General features: G+C 44.1%; 1 protein-coding gene and 1 pseudogene across 3 annotated transcripts in view; both read right to left on the bottom strand.

The window, feature by feature from the left end:
* LOC111874338 (RING finger protein nhl-1) overlaps positions 1-14,549 on the bottom strand; it is a 98,886-nt gene that overhangs the window by 78,960 nt on the left and 5,377 nt on the right. For all 3 annotated transcript variants that reach the window (XM_023869753.2, XM_023869757.2, XM_023869752.2), the window contains exon 2: positions 11,543-11,640. The gene's annotated coding sequence lies outside the window, so the exon portion shown is untranslated. The remainder of the gene's footprint in view (positions 1-11,542; positions 11,641-14,549) is intronic.
* On the bottom strand, positions 6,096-7,341 carry LOC117283081 (annotated as a pseudogene).

Genomic DNA, 14,549 nt, shown 5'->3' with positions numbered 1-14,549 from the left:
GCTGATAGTTCAACTTTGTTTATCTTGTATTATAAGCTATAGGAGTGAGCCGGGATAGCGCAGTCGGTATAGCGACTGGCTACAGGCTGGACGACCGAGAGATCGGAGCTCGAGTCCCGGTGGGGTCAAGAATTTTCTCTTCTCCGTGTCGTCCAGATTGGCTCTGGTGCTCACCTAGCCACCTATCCAATGGGTACCGGGGGTTGTTGCCCGGGAGTTAAAGCGGTAGAGGAGTGAAGCTGACCACTCACCTCCAGCTAGTGCCGAGGTCAGGAAAATGTGGATCCATACATCCACTCCCCCATACGCCTTCATTGCGTAGTGCTTAATTAGTTAAGCGCAGGGGACAACTTTACATGTACTTTCACCTTATGATATAGGAAGTGGACTATAGCGTGAATAAATATCGGAAAAATAATGTACGTCAGGCCATATATTTTACCATTGAAACTGCGTAATTTATTTCAATGGAATTTGGAATTTGAAACATTTGTTGATATTTATCGCACTTAATATCTTTTTATCCACCTATTTTCATTCTTCACCATACAGTCCGAGCAAATGGTTGCACCATGTTGAAAACAGCGATTCTCCCGCGATCACTGCAGTTAAACAACAAGTTGGATAAGTGGCCTCCGTTGGCTCAGTCGGTATAGCGACTGGCTACTGACTAGACGGACGAGGGGTCGGAGTTCGAGCCTCGATAAGGGAAAGATTTTTCTATTCTCAATGTCGTCCAGATCGGTTCTGGGGCCCAGCCAGCCTCTTATCGAATGGGTACTATAGGATCATTCTCCCGAGCGTGAAGCTGACCACTTTTCTCCAGTTAGTACCGAAGTCAAGAATAAGTGGTTCTATGTATCCACTGAACCATACGCTTTCACGGCGTAGTGCTGTAATTAGGTAAGAACAGGGACAAATTTACCTCTTACCACAAGGACTGAAACAGTTGAAGAAAAGTATGATTCTCTCCAGAACTTGTCTGCATAGGCCAACTGGAACTGCTACAGAACAACAGCTTCGTCTTCTGGGATAAAAAGCCGCGTAGTTTGGTGAAAGTCAACCGAAAATTCGGAGTAACATGTCGCCTCCATCTTCAGGGTTTGTTCTGCTAGCTGTTATTTTATTGAAGCTGGTTCCTTGATTTCCTTACTCTTCAACCCCGAACATGGAGGCGACATGTCCCTCGAAAGCATCGGTTAACTTTCATAGGGCTACACGATGTTAGACGGCAGAAGATAAAACTCTTCAACATTTATAATATTTGTTTTAAGTGGCTTTTGATATGAAAAATGCATGAGAGAATACAAAGATAAATAATTAAGTTCAATGTATGCTGAAGGATATGTAGAGCTTACAGTTCTGTACAAACTATTTAAAATACATCATGGTGAAGTTCCTTTCTTAAGCAAATATAATCACTCAGATGATCAAGAAATTATTGATATTCGAAAATTAACTCTAAACGGCCTACCACTGGCTCCAATCCTAAGCCAGCTGAATATCGTTCACAAACTTACACCCAGTTTTTCTAATATTCATTTCACATTTTAATAGATCCTTCAAGTGGCCTCTTCCCTTTAGGTTTTGTGATCATAATTTTCTGTGTATTAGATTTATTTCTCATCTCCTCCACGAGTGCTACATGCTATGATTATCTCATCCTCCTTGCTTTAATCGCAGTAATAATATTTGGTGAAGAGCATGAATTATGAAGCTCTCCATTGTGAAACTGCAATAAATAAACCCGAAGATCAAAGCGATTGCAGAATCATAGAGAAATGCTATACGCTGTAAACTGGGGTGTATATCTCTTCTGTCTTTCAGAGGCCTCATTTCATGCACTTATTTAGTGCTGCAGCACGAGATACATTTTCAGCCGGCGTCTAATTTCCCGGAGAGAACAGAACATGTCTGAAATCTTACTAAGTTTTCTGAAGGCCGCGCCATAGCTCAAGCCGTTAGTCGCTGGCTTCCCACCGCGGCGGCCCGGGTTCGATCCTGGGTATGGTGGGATTTGTGGTGGACAAAGTGGCGCTGGGGCAGGTTTTCTCCGAGTACTTCGGTTTCCCCTGCCAATCTTCGTTCCACCAATTGCTCCACAATCACCTTCACCTATCTTCTGGGGCTGGTACAACAGGCCAGAAGTGGCCGCAGTACAAGGGACTTAGTCCCACCCCACTAGCAATAAAAGAAAAGGTCTTCTGAAACCTAAAAAAAATGAGACAATTTTGTTTCTTGCGATCTCCCTCACGTTTCACAAACCATGACCACATGAACTTTCACGTGACTATCTCATAAATGCTATAACAGTTAATATTCTACAGCAGCAATCCATCCGGACTTGCATTCAGGAGGATCTGGTTCATATCTCGGGTGCGGATAAAAGGTATCCAAAATAAGAAATGTATATCTCGGAAACTATTTTTCATACACGTATCCGGTTTATGTCATCGGAAAGGAAAACTCTGAAAGTTTTTGTTTTCATACCCGGCTAACGCGCATGCGCCGCCACAATTTTTCCACCATGTTAGGAATCACCTGGACAGAGATATGGCTGGGATATGAATTAGTAGAGGACAAATTCTTGGCCCCCTAGGTCGCCAGATTTAACTCTAGTGGATTTTTTCTTTTGGGATCATGTGAAGAACATTGTCTACCAGGTTACGATCAACGACCTTCAACACCTGAAAGTCCGCGTAAGGGACACTGTGGCTACGGTAACACAAAACATTCTTCAAGCCTGGATATGTTTCGTGCCACCAAGGGAGCCCACATTTAAATTTATTGAGAAAATTATATATGCAAAAATGATAGTTTCCCTTTGTAATGGTGTAACACATTAATGTGTATAATAAATTCTTTCTGAGATATAAAAATTTTATTTTGGATACCTTTCACCCGGACACTGCATTTCGAGTTTGGAATCATACAGGCCTCTCCTACATGAAATATCAGCTGTTTTATTCAATCCCTTTACGTCACATCCGGAGTACAGCCACCGTGCAAAGTGACCACGACCACTCCACTTGTTCGAAATACTGTCCTCTCATATCACTCAAGTCTAATTATGCACTATAGCGGTAGGCCGTGTCGTAGCTTAGGCGGTTAGCCGCCAGATCTCCACCAAGACGGCCCTGGTTCAGTACCATTTCAAATCATTCGGAATTTGTGATGGTTAAAGGGGCACTGGGGCGGGTTTTCTCCGAGTACTTCGGTTTTCCCTGCCAATTATAATTCCATCAAACGCTCCATACTCATCTATCAACCGGGGCTGGTACAATAGTCCAATTAGTGGCCGATATACTAAGTCAATTCAATCACACACCACCCCAAAAATTAAAAAGAAAAAAAAAGCAATTTTCATTCGGTAAGTGATATGTTTGAATCTCAGCTGGGATATTGGATATTCTGTGTTTTTTTTTCGTGACCGTCCTCAGCCTCTCCATGCAAACACTGAGAAAGTGTATCCATTAGGTCCCGACCGCTTCCTTTCAAATCCTAATTCATTATCCAGAAACTATCTACCCATTCAACGTTGCATTGCCTGAGACACTGATAAAACAATCTCCGTGGTTTTAGTCCGCAAGCGAACTATACCGATCGAGCGACTGCCGCTTGTCGGCGAAGTCAGTGCCAACTTTTACTGATAGAGGGTAGCACATGGTCAGCACAACGGATCCTCATGGCCCTTAATGTCGGTTTTCTAGGCCGGACTGAGTCACTGACATTGTTGCAAAATAAACCACAAAAATATCCACTATACTAGAAAGAACTTCGTTAATAATCCACGAACCCTATCGTAGACCGGTGCTAGGAGGTAGACGTTTCGCTAGATGAATGGTGCACATTCCGTGGTGTGATTTCCCTCAGCCTCCCGTAAGAAATCGTCTTAGTATAGATCCGTGTGTTCGATCATCATACGTTATCATTGTCTTCTCGCACTCTTTGCTGGCATCTGCAGTCGTAACTAAAACGTACGGCTGTTTCCATGTGGTTAATTGTCACAACATGAAAATATATGGAGGAGGGTGTTAAGTTATATCTCCACGCATTATTAATCTCGGTTTTAGGTTTAGGTTAGTAGTTAGTTTCAGACTCCGGCCGCGGCGCACAGCGGAAAATCTCTTTTTAACCATCGAACTGAAGTCTGAATGATCCTCAAAACCGGTTGGACGTTGTGGAAAAGAGACAGATCTCTTTATCACTGCAGGCCAGACCATGGTCTTATCTGTATAACTGATGAGGTTACTTGGCCCTGAACACGCGTGCCTCAGGAAGCAATAGTACTCGTCAGAGCCGCGCAGAGCAGCACTGAACCGTCGCCAGAGTGCGAACTGCAGTCTCTGACGCGAACACGGTGCGATGGCTCTAGCTGATGAACCTGAGGACCTGTCACAGCCGCCGGGAAGCTATTCCTGGCATAAGGCTATGTCTCCAGCTTCTTTCAGTACTTTGGAGGAAAGTTTTTATCTAGTGGTGTACGGCTGGCTGCCAGCCCGCAAATAGTAATTTAATGATACCATGGAGTACAGTTCTATTCTACAAGCCGAAACTCTCCGATTTGGTCAGTAAATTCATTGTACTTTATGGAATCCGAAATCTGAATATAATGTCTCCAGGACCTCTTGTCAGGATCGTGTACAGAGTCAGGTTTATCCAGTTCACATTCTGATAACCTACTTCGTTAATATTTATTTTCTTATTATCCTCCAACCTACATCTGTAAAGCCAAGTGGCCTTTCCCGTTCAGATTTGCCGTTAAATATTTTGTAAAAATTTTTTTGTCCTAGGAGTTCAACATCCCTCGTCCATCTCATCAACCTAGATTTGAAGATCCTAATATTTTTCTATGGCCGCTTACAGTGGCCGCTAGATCTAAGGCATGAACTGTCTTCCCTCGCTCGAACACTGCGGTCGTGGGTTCGAATCCCACTCTAGTCATGTACGTTTGTGTTGTTCTATGTGTAGATAGAAGCCTTGAGACGGGCTGATCCCCCATCCAAGGAATCCTACCGACTGTGTATAGGATTAAGAAACCGAAAAAAGTGGTCAAGGTCCAACAAAGGGCTGTAGAGCCATAGATAGGCAGGCAAGATAAATAGACAGACAAAAAGATATATAAATAGACAGAATATTCTGTCAGTAGTACTTTGTATGGAGCACTTCGTGATTATATTTCTCCCTTCTTATAGCTAGCAATATTTTTCATCTCCTTTAAGCGGCCGGGGCGTGAAGCTGATCACTCACCTCCAACTAGTGCCGAGGTCAAGGAAACTTGGGTCTATACATCCATTCCCCGCATGTTTTCAAGGCGCAGTGCTTAACAACTTAAGCATACGGACAATTTTGCTTTACCTTTAACTTTATAAGGTGTAACTCTCTACAGTGATTTTTCTCGTACACAAAATATTAAATAGCAATATGTAGCTTCTCCCTTCTTTTCCTCTCCGAACTTCCCGAAGTGTTTTATTGCACGCTCTCATGACCATTGTGAAAGATGTTTATATTTGGATTAGGGTTCACGTTGTTGGCTTGGCTTCTTTGCTCCTGCTGTTGGTCCGCTTGGTTTATTTCACTTTCTTGGGCCAAAAACTTCTGCCGCTACTCCTCCATAAATAGATCCCTGTTTTAACGAATGTAATCATATAGTACGTTGTGCAAAGCCATGAAAACATAGGCCGACAGACCCGATGCATATATGTTCATCTCCCTTGCTTCAAACCATTCATATGATTTTGTCGTGGTAACACTCAATACCATAGAATCCACCAATAGTGATGATCATGTTGCCGATCACTCCAATACTGACGTTACTGTGGAGTTCATACATTCCACGAATCTGAGTCCATGCTTTGGTTGTCACCACTGCGCAAGAAACAGACGCCACTGAATTCTCCTATGGCGTATACACACCCATGCTAAGTGATTCCGGAAGCACTGCTACTTCCAAACTGCATTTCTTGAAGGAGTGTCCACTTGTTAACTTCTGGTTCGTACACCTCTGATGATCCTCAGCGTTGAGTCCACCAGTGACGTGGATCTTACCGTTGAGAGCAGCAGCACTGGCAGCGGAGTGAGGCACACTAGTTCGTCTAGTATTCATACTGCTCTGCCGTGTTCTGGCGTTCGAAGCCATCATAGCCACACAAAGCATACACTACTTTACCTACGCTACGCTCAAGTAGCAACTGTGAGCGTGCATGGGTGCCATATCGTGCCATATTTTTGTTAGAGCGTTGAAGAAGAGGCTGGAGTTCATTAAAGCCGTTCTGTCAGAACCAACGATCAAGTTAAATGTTGAAACAAATCACATCCGTACCATGGAAAGCTCGCGGACCGGTCGGATAGACCTACTCTACCTTAATCAATCGGCTTACATGTGAGTCGTACGTTTCTATGTAATTCGTAGGGTCTTCCCCTACCCATCCTCCAACAGCAAATATATTTCATGTGGGGTACGTGCTCGGGTAAAACCATGAAGTGGAATTTCCGTGTTTTTCTGCGTTAGCATTATGGAATCATAGAGTAACTTAATCGTATCCATTATGATAGTAAAACATTCGTCATTTTCCATCATACAGGTTCGAGTCTATACATTTTCGAGGAAGAAATATGGTTTCAACAGTCCCAGTTTGACTTTCTTAAACAGTTCTATGATATTGCCTCTTCTGTTCTGTGTCGTGGTTCACCCACTGCAGAACGCACTCGTACACAACCTCCTCTGTCTATTTATGGTTCTACAAAAATTTTCTTGAATTTGGCCGCTTTATCAGTCTTTCTTTGACGTAGTCGGTAGGACTTTTTGGGCGGGGGATTAACCCGTTGCAAGGCCACTACCTACACAAAGGAAAACACAGACATAGAGCAGAGGCATACAGACATCCATACCTCAAGTTGGTTTCGAACCCACGACCCCGGTGTTTGAACGGGGGGTACCTTAGACCGCGCGGCTACTCTGATCGGTACATAACCTCCTCACTCTTCACGATTAGTCCCTCTGCTCCTATCCTAGCTTGCAGCTCCTCCGGCGACAATTTCGTCGCTTTGCTCTGCTACTTGCACGAAGTTGTGCATCAGGAAGCAGCGCGCGCGCGTCCCTTTCAACGCTGGAGCAGAAGTAGTGCCTTACGAAGCGCATGATGTCAGGAGTAAACGTGCTCCGGAGGAAACCACAGCAGAGTTCAAGGACGTCCAATACACTTAAATAATCAAAAGACACCAGTAGCTGCCGTACGTTCTCCTGTCTGATGTCCACGAACCCCAGATAAGAGTATTCCAGTATCAAACTCATGGTCTCTGAGATCGCTTCGGGCAGGAAGAAGTCTGTCTCCTCTTCCGATGATATATTGTGGCGAAAAGGATCATGAAGTATGAACAACACGCTGAAAGAATCACTCTGTTAACTGGAAAAATACCGTCTTCCAAGTGAAGCACCGAGTCACACAAGCTCTGTGGCCTGTAGTCCGCAAGTAAACTATACCGACCGAACCATCGCCGCTTATCGGCGAAGTTAGCGCCAACTTTATCGGATAGAAGTTGCCACGTGGTTAGCGTAAAGGATCCCCACGGCCGATAATCTCGGTTTTCTAGACCGGAGCCGCTATTTCCTTGAAACAGCTCCTCAGTTATCCTCACGAGGCTGAGTAGACCCCGTTCTAGACCCACTATTTCTCAGAAAAACTGGAAGCGTCGAGAATCGAACCCGAACCCGTGGATCTGTAGCCAAGAACTCTGACCACTAGACCACAGAGGCGGTCACCGAGTCACATAGTAGTAGTAAATGTCGGGGATGCAGAATCACATTGTTCGGTGGGCAATCATCGGCGTTTAGGAAGAACCTGATGCCTTCGCCTTTCGACCAGGAGGAAAAGTCGACCTTGGAACTCAGTGGTACGAGTACTGGGAGGAGGAGGACGTGACGGAACGGGCCTGATTGGTCCTCCTCCTCCTCCAAATATAAATACTCATATTTTCCATGCTTTGATTACTCTTCTGCCCTGAAGATGGAATCAGCAATTTCCTCCGAAACGTCGATGACGATTTACCAGGCTTCACGTTAAACCGTGAATGGCTGTCTAAGTGTTTCATTCTATGGATTAACAGTGCAAAGCACACCAAACATTGAGGTAGCTGACAGTCGTAACGTTCTAGACCTGCAATCGGGAGGCGCTTGGTTTGAATCTCAGATAAGATGCTGCTTATTCTGAGATCTTTTTGCGGAATACCATTTCAGTTGTTCATAATCGCTTCTTTTCAGAAACTTTTGACGTCATCAGCCAACATTCATCGCTCCATTCGACATTATATAGACCAGATACATACAGTGAAGGCTTAAGTGTGTGCTACAGTGAACCGCGGAGTGCGCGAATTAACATTAGCGCTACATTTACTTGGAGTTACGAGTTTGTATATAAGTGTGCTCCGGTAACGGTACCCGAGCGGTCTAAAGCATGCACTGTCTTCACTAGCTCGGAAGCCGGGATCGTGGGTTCGAATCCCACTCAGGGCATGGATGTTTGTGTGCGTTTTCCTGTGTTTGTGTACAGGTAGAGGCCTTGCGAGGAGCTGATCACCCGCCCAAGGAGTCCTACCGAATGTGTAAGATCTAGAAAAACCGAAGTGAACGGAGTTCACGGAGGTAGGCCTAGGCCCACTGGGGCTGTAGTGCCAAGGGGGAGAAAAAAAATAATAAGTGTGCAATAAATCCGATTATCAATCCAAACCCCGTCTATATACATTCAATCACGCGACAATATCATGTTAACCAATGTCAGTGTCTGGCAGATAGTATAACCACATTCACTTGATGACAGCAGTATAACCATAGAAAGGTTTTATTTTCTGTGGTCTCTCTTACGAGACTGAGTATCTCCCGACTATATAGCGTCGAATGAAACGATGTTTGTTCTGTTATAAATAAAAGAGGATTTGGAACGAAACAGTCATGATACAATATATTTATTACCCTGAAACTTGTCTGGAGGGACACAGGAAAGTAAAGAGAAAACCTTTACCATGGTATCCGGTCTCCTGACTGGGATTCAAATCGAGCGCCTTCCGAACAGAAGTCTAGAGCATCACCGCTTCAGAAACCTATTAGATGAAACATTTTTTTAAATTCGCTTAGTGGGGGGTGGAATACAAATGGGTCCACTCGGCACTGCGGCCACTGATTGGCCTATTGTAGCCTGCCCCAGGTGACTATGATGATGGAGAATTTGGTGGAATGAAGATTGGCAGGGGAAAGAGAAGTACTCGGAGGAAACCTGCCCCAGCGCCACATTGTCCACCACAAATCCCATTTGTCCAGACCCGGGCTCGAAGCCGGGCCGCCGCGGTGGGAAGCCAGCGACTAACCGCTTGAGCTATGGCGCGGCCACTTCGATGAAACATGCTGTGGAGGCAGTCCAGTTAAACTGTCGGTATTGTATGTACACACTAACGAAATGCAGCTAGGAAACTGGAAGCAAACTGAAAAAAAAAGGTTAAATTATCCTTGTAACAGGGCGGGAAAGTCTATAGGGTTTCAAGAATTCAAGGTTCCCACATTTTATAGAAAATCGGCTGACAGATGGTAGTGAGGTTGTCAGCCTTACTCACCGGCCGCCCTTTACCTCCTAGGAAGATTCCTGGTACTCATTTCGGTTACAGGCTGAGTCGACCCCAGGCTTATAATGCGGCTGGAAAGATTGGGTAAATTAAAAAAAAAACAATACTCTCATCGGGAACCGAACCTGCGACCTTCTGGTTTATAGCACAGTGCCTCAACGCTACCGCGTACCCCAATCAAATTGATACACAACATTAGTTACTGGATGAAACCTGAGTTTATTATTAAAATACCTCAATATATATAGGCCTATATCCGTTCGCCTACATAAATTTTGTCTCGCCTCTGGTCGCTCACTCTGCCATCTCTTGTCTTTCCTCGAAGCTATGAGACATGCCTGCGCTATTGGCATGTCGAAGCTTGTTCCCGTATTCTTGAGGCGTCCAGCCATCTGGACCTCTGCCCTGGCACGTCTGGTCTCTTCATTGCAGCCCAACATTTGCAAGCAAAGATGTCCTAAGTATTCAGCTTCCACGGTACGAATATTATAATTAAAAAACTAACACTACAATTTTCTGAGCCATAAAAGGAAAACGCAACATTTCGGAATTCTTTTTTGTTATAATCAAATCAACCCCTGTTACAGAAGGAAGTGTGTATAAAACAAATATCTTCAGATATGATCTATACTAATATGAGTGATTTTGAGGGATATGATCACTTCTTCACCTAAATAGATACCTTTCAGTTTTAATAAAGGCCTTTCGTGACTGCCTCTCTGACTCTTTTCATCACATATTATTTGTGGACGTCTTGTGTCGGGTATAAAGAGTTACTGGACCCGAAATTTAAGGACAGAGAATTCGATACGAAAAATTTTGGAAGACGAATGTGACACTGTGACATAATATGAAGATGATCGACTGTTAGGTGTCTGTTCGTCACGTGGGACAAAGATTGTGGCCTAGAAGACTAGTGAAATATCACAAATTGTGGAAAATATTGTCATGATTAATCAAAAAACAAAAAAATCCGTGGCATGTAGTCCGAAAACGAACGTTACCGACCGAGCAACCTCCGCTTGTCGGCGAAGTTAGTGCTAACTTTAGCGGATAGAGAGTGTTACGTGGTCAGCGCAACGGATCCCCACTGCCGTTAATCTAAGTTTTATAGACCGCAGCTGCTCTTTCCTTGAAATAGCTTCTTAATTATCCTCACGAGACTTAGTGGACCCCGTTCCAGACCCACTACCTTTCAGAAAATGTGGTAGCCCCGGGAATCGAACCTGGGACCTCAGGATCTGTAGGCAGGAACTCTGACCACTAGACCACAGAAGCTGTCTGTCACGATTAATCAGTAAGTTTAAACAGCACAAGCAAGTGATCATAAGTAAATCACCAACACGGATAATGTGAAAAAAAATTGCAAAATTAAGAATAAGTGAATTTTCTTCAATTTACAGTATACTTGTTTTTCGAACATTGTCTTTCCACTTTTACGTACATACCTGACTGATCTAGTGGTCAACGTTCCTGGCTACAAATCCATAGCCCCGGGTTCGATTCCCGGAGCTACCACATTTTTTCGGAGAAGTAGTGTGTCTGGAACGGGGTCCACCCAGCCTCGTGAGGATAACTGAGGAACTATTTGAAGGAAATATCGGCTCCGGTCTTGAAAACCGAAATTAACGGCCGTGGGGATTCGTTGCACTGACCACGCGATATCCTTTAGCCTCAAAAGTTGGCACCGAACTTCGCCGACAAGCGGCGATCGCTCGGTCGGTATGGCTCGCTTGCGGACTGAAATCACCGAGTACTATGTCCACAAATTATGATTTCGGTCTTGAAGCGTTAAGATTTCTTTTAAAATTCTGCCACTGTCAGTTATTTCAGAATTATCCCAGCATCTACGATGACAGCAGACAAAGTGTTGCATGCAGCAACACAGAAAGAGCCTGCGCAAAGAAGCTACTTATATACGTGTACTTACCTTGAGTGGTGACGTGGTCCCTGTTCAGGTTACGGTCGTCCGAGGCCCCGAGGGAAGGCTTACTGCTATCTGATGCCCCTCGGTCCCATTTTATAGACCTGGAATTAATAATTGCACAGTTCGTTAAACAAGCAACGCTCCTCGAGTGAATAAAATAAAACGTCTTATGAACCTTAGATAACATTAAGTAGACTGTAAATTATACAACGCAAACTTATAGGCGGGTCCGGCAGAAGAAAAACAAATGAAATACTAACTTGAATACCCTTTAATCTGCATACCAGAGATAACATCGGCATAAGGAAACTGAGTAGCTAAGAGTAGCTAGTGTCATGGAAGAGTTCTGGAAATTTAAATATATACTCCTATATATTGTCACGTGTATGAGTGACTAAAGACAGTGGGTTGGACTGGTAATTGGATTTATTGATCACTTACAAATGCTGACTACAAGTAATTATAACGCTCTCGCTAATTCATGCACTCGTCTTCTCACTACAGCACATACTAAATCTCCTCAGTTGGTTTTCACTAGCCGTTTTCTGGTAATGGATCCTAACAATATCCTCCCCTTACGTACTTCCCGGCTGGAGAAAGTCTCATAACTAACTCATTACTTAAACTTGCCGCTTATAATCCCTTGGTAAGAACCGCGTAGAAAACACCGGTTCTCATTGTTGTAGCTCAATTGTTGCCATGGGAACATGTTTGTTTGCAAAGCCGTTACTCAGCAACGGCTACCGTACATTTGCTTATTCTACGGTCGTTGCCTAGCAGTGGGTGTTATTTATAGTCATTACTTTGCAACGGGACTACATGCTACAACATATACAGATTTATTCCTATGAACTGGAAGCAGGTTAGAGTGACGTTTATCTCAAAACCCGGGAAATCTGACTACGCTGAGGCTAAGGATTATCGTCCTATCAGCCAGTCGTCTTTTCTTTTGAAGACAATGGAGAAATTAGTGCATAGGCATATTAGGGAAGGTGTACTGAAGGAGCATCCTCTGCACCGAAACCAACATGCTTACCCATCTCGTAAATCCACCGAAACTGCACTTCATAATTTGGTTAACGCGCACAGAAAGTGCTACTGAATGCGAAGAAATTGCCCTAGGAACATCCCTTGATATAGAGGGCGATTCTGACAGAACAACACAGGCTGCTGAAAGTCATTGTATTCAGCCTATCATCTGCAGATGGATCTGTTCTCTGCTAGAAAGCAGAAATATAACAACTGCATTGACGGGATAAAACTTGAGGGTGTTCACGGCTAGGGGATGCCCACGGTGAGGTGCGCTCTTGTCTCTGCTGTGGAACCTGGTCATGAACGAGCTTTTCTGGGAGCTTAATGACAATGATTATTACATAGTATTATGTGCAGATGACGTTGCACACCTAATTAATGGAAAATATCCTGGGACTGTGTCAGAGGTCTTACAAACAGCTCTATGCACAGTCCAGCAGCGGTGCAATATGACAAATTTGTCCATCAATCCCAACAACGCGGTGATAATACCTTTTGCTAGGAGGAGAGATATTAGGGGACCTAAGGAACCAACCTTTTTAAATAATATAATTCAGCTATCCAATAAGATCAGCATTGTTGACTATTATTAGACAAGGGCTGATATGGATAAAACAGCGGGTTAAGTTAACCAACAAGGCCTACAGGGCCTTTTGAACCTGCAGAAGCACGTTTGGGAAAATTCGGTGTCTGAAACCAAAAGTAATATACTGGATGTACGCCGTGGTGGTAAGACCCGCAGTGAAGTAGCCTACACTACCACTGCGTGGTGGCCTATGATTACATTCAAAACAAGCAAGGTTGAATTTAGCAAACTGCAAAGGATGACCTGCCTGAGAATTACTGAAGCAATGAAAGCAGCTCCAAGAGCTGCAATTGAGGTCCTCATTGGACTCCCCCCACTGCACTTGCAGCTGAAGGATAAGGTCAGAGCAGGTATTTATAGACTCTACTGCAGTGATCAATTGAAACCAACGATTTAAGGTTTTGAACATGCACACGTGACTCAGGGCATGAAAAAGAACCCATCCCACAGATGACGACCGACAGAATGATAGCGAGACATGTCAGAGTGCCTGGCAGGGGGGACTGGAAAGATGAATTTCAACCCGATTGGAAGGGAGAACTTATCTAGTACGCAGATGACGTAATGGTAATGGCACACAATGGAAGCTTGGCATCAGCCTTGGGCAATACACCACAGCATTCCCGGAAGAAGTGCATGTGCAGTCCTAGATAGGAACTACAGAAACAGAAACGTCTACTCCTATACTCTATCAGATAATCAAGCTGCAATTAAGGTACTTGACATTTACCAGATCAACTGAAAATTGGTTTGGGATTGCCATCAGTTCCTAGTGCAACTGGCCAAACACAACAGAGTTCAAATGATATGGGTGCTGGGTTATAAGGTAAGAAAATATCTGACGAACTGACAAAATTGGGATCCCAATGTCCTTTCATAGGACCTGAAATAGCTTGCGGCATCTCAGAAGGAGTTGCCAAAAAGCTTTCAGGGACTGGACAAAGGGAGACGATAAGAACACTGGGAGTCTTTAACAGGACGCAAACAGGGAAAGAGACCCATACAAGGATCTTTTTCCAGAAAAACCAAGGAACCCTTAAAATTAAACCGAAATCAGTCACGGTGGGCACTGCCACCTGAAAGGACACATTTTCAAAATTAGATTGACAGTCCTATTGTGGAAGGTGCCGCTCATCCTATGAGAGTGTGACGCCATAGCTTACTTAAAATTTTGTTACCTAGGCCATCATTTTAAGGAACCAGACGACTATTTTGACGCCCCTGTAAACATAATCCTAAACTTCATTCTAAAGGTAGGATTAAAATCTAAAGGTTTAGCTCAAGCGGTTAGTCGCTGGCTTCCCACCGCGGCGGCCCGGGTTCGATCCCAGGTCTGGTCACGTGGGATTTGGTGTGGAGAAAGTGGCGCTGGGGCAGGTTTTCTCCGAGTAT

The sequence above is a fragment of the Cryptotermes secundus genome, unplaced genomic scaffold (assembly GCF_002891405.2).
Source record: "Cryptotermes secundus unplaced genomic scaffold, Csec_1.0 scaffold49, whole genome shotgun sequence".
NCBI classification, from domain to species: Eukaryota; Metazoa; Arthropoda; class Insecta; order Blattodea; family Kalotermitidae; genus Cryptotermes; species Cryptotermes secundus.
The sequence above is the reverse complement of the archived record's forward strand: the minus strand, read 5'-3'. Positions and strand labels throughout refer to the sequence as shown.